The sequence below is a fragment of the Labrus mixtus genome, chromosome 1, assembly GCF_963584025.1.
Source record: "Labrus mixtus chromosome 1, fLabMix1.1, whole genome shotgun sequence".
Taxonomy (NCBI): Eukaryota; Metazoa; Chordata; class Actinopteri; order Labriformes; family Labridae; genus Labrus; species Labrus mixtus.
Window position 1 is genome coordinate 33,379,367 of NC_083612.1, and position 6,000 is coordinate 33,385,366.

The following is a 6,000-nucleotide window of genomic DNA, read 5'->3' on the forward strand; positions in this document are numbered from 1 at the left end:
CAGAAGTAGAGCAGCTGGTGGTGTTTGAAAGTGAGAAATGACATGGATGGAATTCATCTTCACTCTGATGTCCAATCACAGTCCACAGCGGCTCAGCGACCCTGTTGTTGCCAGGGGTTCTTGTCTCATCCCCCTGTAGTGTCCTCTTTTCTCTGGCCTGGTTGTAGCTCAGAGTATGGCAGCCATCTCCATGCCAAGGCCAGAGGGACGTGGACAATGTGTGTGCCCTGCGACTCTCCAGTGGTTTCCAAGTAAAGGCCATCACTCTCCCTAATTAGCTGGTCTCTTTTGGGCTGTGTCTAAAATCACCTCTGTGGCTCCTTCCTCCATCGGATCACACCTAATTTTAATTAGACCCCTCGGAATATTAGCCAGGGTCTTTGTTCCGCTTCCTCTCATTAAGGAGCCAGACAAATGAGTCTTTAAAATCCTTTATACGTCTCCTCTACATTTCTCCCTCTGTCCTCGACTATACCCTCCTCCCTCCACCTCTGCCTCCATCACTATAGTCCTCTTCATTTTCTCCTGCATGCTCTCTCACTGTGATATACTGTATAAAATCAGCCCAGAGTCTGGCTAAAACCCTGTGAGGAGTGATTGCTCATTTTATCTGAATATCTGAGCAAAATCACAGGCTACAAGTTCTTCAGATTACAGTTTGACACGGATCATAAAGATCTGTAGAGCTCACTAAAGTGAAAAAAAGAAATCTCCTAAGACAGAGGAAGAAGAAAGAAAGTGGCCCGGGCACATGGCAAAACATTCAGGAACTGATACATACACCACTATAAGATGTTTGGTGGGATTCTACAACCTGTCATAGACTTTTGACTTTACTGTCAGATATAGGAAACCTTTCTTCTCAGCACAGTACAGGGTTGACAGTAATCGACACATAGTGACAGCACAATGTCATGTCTGATTTTAAAGTGACCTCTGTTTCATTTTTAATATTATTACTTGTAAAGGGTTTACATAGGTAGGTCTTTAAACTGTACTGAACTCTCGAATGGATTTGTGATGAAAACCAAATTATTCAAGTATTAATTCATTTACGTATATCTGTATTTTCCATCTTATCATTGTGTAAATTTTTGATTAAATTATTGATTTCTTGATGTTTTTAATTGGTACTTGTTTATAAAACTGTACATTAATAAACACTCCTGTTACTGTCTAGGGAAACAAAAGGAGTGACATAATGAGTATGTGAAATAAAAAATACTGTGTGAAAATTCAGATTTACAAATATTAATTGACAATAAACATAATCCACTCACAAAATAATTCCACACAGATGTATGTTCATTAAATAAAATAGTTCACATGAAAAAAAAACAAAAAAATGTACCTACGAAAGTGAAGCTAAGTCAAGAAAAACACCTAACAAGAAGCAAAAGACTTCAGGGTTCTCACAAGGCCAAATCAACAAACAACAACAAACAAGCAGCACCATCCACGGGTATTCAGTTCAGAATGAGAAACCAGAAGCACTATCTTGGAGGCATTTATCTCCAGCTCCTCCTCTGATCGGCTCGATTGGAGATTATGGAAGTTGTTCTGGTAGGTGGAGAGGTGCCCTTGAGCAAGGCACTGAACCCCCAACTGCCCTGGTACGCTTACTGTGTAGCAGCCTCACACTGACATTTCTCCACTAATGCATGTCCACAGGTCCTGTTTGTGTACGAGAGTAATGCAGGCCTATGTGTGTGAGAAAGCATGTGTCTCAATAAAAGAGTGCAAAACAAGAATTTCCCTGTAAAATGAAAAATATAATAAAATATATTTCTCCGTATCACCACTTGGTTTTGTTTAGCGGGGCTTGCTCGCTCGAACGACCACTGCTGCTCCCTCTATCTTTATTGTTTGTGGCTGTTATGGGTTGAAAATACGTCTGATATCTCTTTTTTCTTTAATCCTCCAAATGAAAGCTAAACATATTTAAAGGTCACACATTATCCTGCTTTTCAACAAGTTTAAATAAGTCTGAGAGCTCCCCAAAACATGTGTGTGAGGTTTCTTGTAAAAAGTCCACCCTGATCCTGTATTTGATCATGCCTATAAACCCCTCTATTTCAGCCCTGCTCAGAACAGGCTGTTTCTGTGTCTGTACCTTTAAATATGTAAATGAATGAATGTAGATGGACTTGGGTGGCTTGGGCTTTCTTTCACCTTTTGATGAAAAGTGGAGCAGGCAAAAGACGGAGAGGATGGACTTTGCTCATAATTGGGGGGTTTGAAGAAAGACTAGGGGCACATGTTAGTGTTATAAAAACATGATGTATTGTATTTTGCATAATATGTGACCTTTAATTGATGCTTTTTAGTTATTTCTCTCTTTTTGCCCCATTTTTTAGGACTGATAAGATTTAAGCCCAACACTGACTGTGTGGTTAAATGAATTAAGTTGTTGACCAATTGTTGACCAATGCATTGTTTAAAAAAATGCATGAATTCATTTGTTTGTTTTCTTGAAAATATCTATAATTGTTGGCAGTAACACCATAAGAATCTGTAGTTTTTCTGCAGTCATAGCTCGAAAGACTGCTGCTTCCCTGTCTTAAATAGTTCTCATGCTGCAGTTCACCTTGAGCAGATCATAGTAAAGAACATAAACAGCCCCTGCTGGTGTGAACCTTTAAACGGAGACACACAAATATCCACATTTAAAAGGCTTTTATTTGTTTGTTATAGCAGCTGCTCGTATTTATGGTTTTATGTTTTATCTGAAACCTTTAAATGCCAATTTTAACTGGAACCAGTTTTCTGTTAAGTTCATACTGTGGATGACATTGTGTGTCCTCTCAACTTTTATGAATGCCCTTCTGGTTATTTTGTCAAAATAAAAAGTAATATTTCACAGAGGCCAAAGGGACAACAAACAAACAAAACAGAGCCCACTGAAAAAAGCAGCAGAATACTCCCTGCAGGTGACTCAGTTGTTGAAACTGTGAATGTTCAACTCAAACTGTCTTACAGAGGCAAGTATTACCACAGCTACACACACTCAGTTTCTCACAATAATGGTTCTTCACATGACATAAATATGTATGACTACATTGTGTACACGTGGTTGCCTGAAAGCTGTCTGTTTGTCTGTAGGGTTACAGCAGTTTTAAAATTGTAAAGGTACAGTCGTGGACTACGTCGTTCCTAGCTTCAGTACAGCCAACGTGTTGGTTCCTTCAGAGGGTCTACGCACATCCAACAGTGAAATGTTTGTTTGTTTCAGGTCTAGTCTCAGCTCTAAGTTGTAGTGTGTGTTGAGCTAAAAGGAGCAAACAATCAAAGCTCATTAAGAAAGTATGAGAGTGGAGAGAAAACACAGCCTTTGGCTTTGAGCCTAATTCCAATTAAAATTGTCTTCTGTGTCTACTGAACTGTCAGGTTGCGTGAGGCTCATAAGGTCAAGAGTTTATGCTTTGTTTGATGTTGCTCCTCTTCTATGCAGAATTTTTATTTGAAAATTTCGCTCTGATTGCAAAAATGGAAAAGGAAGATTTCATATGTAAGCTTAAATATTTCTCAAAACTGCACTCTCAATCAAAACATGAAGTGATAAATAATTGAAGACTTTTAAAACTAAAAGAAGATAATGAGGACTTCTACAACAAAGTCACAGATATTTTAGTCCAGATGGATAGGTGAATGTACTTTACAAGTAAAGGTAAGACCATGAATACACGCAGTATATATGCCTACTTTTATTGAATGAGTATGAATTGTGGAATTACAATGGGAAAAAAATAGAGGGGTAGAGCCTTTTCTCTACACAAAACAATGCAGTTAACCATTTTTGGTGCTTAGCATAAAAATGCCGTCACTGCGCTCACAGTGGCGACATACTTCATTAACATTATTAACATTCTCAAAAATGTCCTTGAAAATTCCAAAACATTGAGTAAACAGCAATTAAAAACAGACTTAACAGTCACTATGAAGTGCCCTGAGCGACTTCCGTAACATAGCAACCGTAAGCACTGCGAGAGGTACTCTGAAATTTAGATCATGGACGTTGTCGGCGCTGAAAAACGTAAATTAGTGGACACAGGCCCTTACTATGAAATGTCTAAAAGGAACACAACATTAGGTTTTACATCAAGAAAAATGAATCATTTGACAGCTGAACTGTCTCCAAATTTTGAAGTACACAAAGTTTGGAAGTAATGAAGCATACACACTGTGTTAGCATACACTGTAAAACTTCAGAAAAAAACCTGGGCTCAGTCTAAAAGATAACCCGGTCTTAATGTGGGTCAGGCGTCAATATGAGACAGACCTTTTTTTTGTGAACAGCAAAGATGGGAAAGATTCTAATCGTAAATTTACACCAGAAATAATATTTGTACAATATTAAGTCATTGATAAACAAGTTGAATTACAAATCACTTTCTGTACTTGCTTTGTAAGACAGCCGCCTCTGCCAGCCTGCTGCATTGTGTCTTTAGTTGTTTAAAGCATTATGTAAAAGAATTTGAATTAAACACGAGAGATGGGAAAAAAAGAGAGAGCTGCCTTGATTTTTCAAAATGTGCAGTAACACCAGTTAAAAGAGATCAGGCCTTAAATTGCGATGGGCTTTTTATATGAAGTTTTACAGTAAGAATTCTGAGGCATTTTTCTTATCATTTGAGTATTTAGTATTCTGACAACTTTTTTTTTACCATAATCAAGACCAACTGAAGCCCAAATGATGGAAGAATAGAGGAGCCAACACTACGGATTACATCTGAAAAGTTTTAGTCGGAGTTGTTTTTAAGCAGCAAGACCTTCCCCATCCAACTCATTCGAACATTGTGGCAGAGTTAATGCTCATTGATTTCAGTGTATTGTTTTTCCAAGTTCATTTGAAGTAAGATTAGGTTTAAAAGTCCACCAAAAGTGAGTTCAGCTTTGCACAGAAACAGATGGAAGACAATTCCTTCAGAGGGCTTCTAAAGTCTAAACTTTTTCACATTTATGTCAGAAAAGAATCGTAATCAGTCCTTCTACCTTTTCAGCGTCTTTTATACACAGAAGTCTGTTTTATAATAAAGTAAATGATCAATAATCAATATTATCGACCTCTGTACTATGAAGAATATGAAGGTGAAGAATTGTAGAGGTTGGTATAAGCCCAGCAAACACTACATGTGATCAGGGCCGTCCTAGGAACACAAACAGCCTCCAGCATGTAGTGTGCTTCCTTTTTCTAGAAGATGGTGCTAACAATGGGCATGCTGACTCCCCACCAGCTGCAAGTCTTCTCTGATGGTGAGAGCACCTGTAGAGAAAAAAAGAAACAACTGTAACAACCACACATTCACATCGGCTGGTGTCAGCTCACCGGAGTTGAAGTTCATAATATTCTCACCCACGATATTAACATCTGTAACCATTTAGCACAAGTGTGTTAGCAGGCTTTGTGGTCGGCTTTGAGTGCGTGTGTGTGAGTGTGCATGCACAAACACACATGTTTACTATTTGTCTATGTTGAGCAGCCAGTGTGAGGATGCACTCATGGGTGGTTGACTAATAGATGCTGGTGCTCTGCCAGTGCCGCACGCCCTTGTTCATGAATTATAAAACCAAGAGCAATTATGGCTTTTACACAAATTAAGCAAAGCATGCTGGACGCAAACTGTAATTGGGTCAGTGGTTTTTTTTCCTGCAACACACCTGGGCATGCAGTAAACACTGGGTATCAATTATGAATGGCTCCTGTCCTACGCAGGCTGTGTAGCAGACCATGGCCTAACAAAGCATCTACGAGTGCATCAGCATACACATGATGACAGGAATAATCTCCATGATAATGCTTTAGTGTCTCTGAGTCATACTGAGTCAGTGTGTCTCTGTGTTGAGTCCAGGGTCAAAGGGGATGAACTGTACACACCTCACTGCTGTAAAGTACTCATATTGAGTCATACTGTTTTATACAGCTAGGACCATTTCAATCTATTATGTCTTCTGCCTCCTGTGAGTTTCATTGCATGGTTTTTATTGTTACAGAACAATATA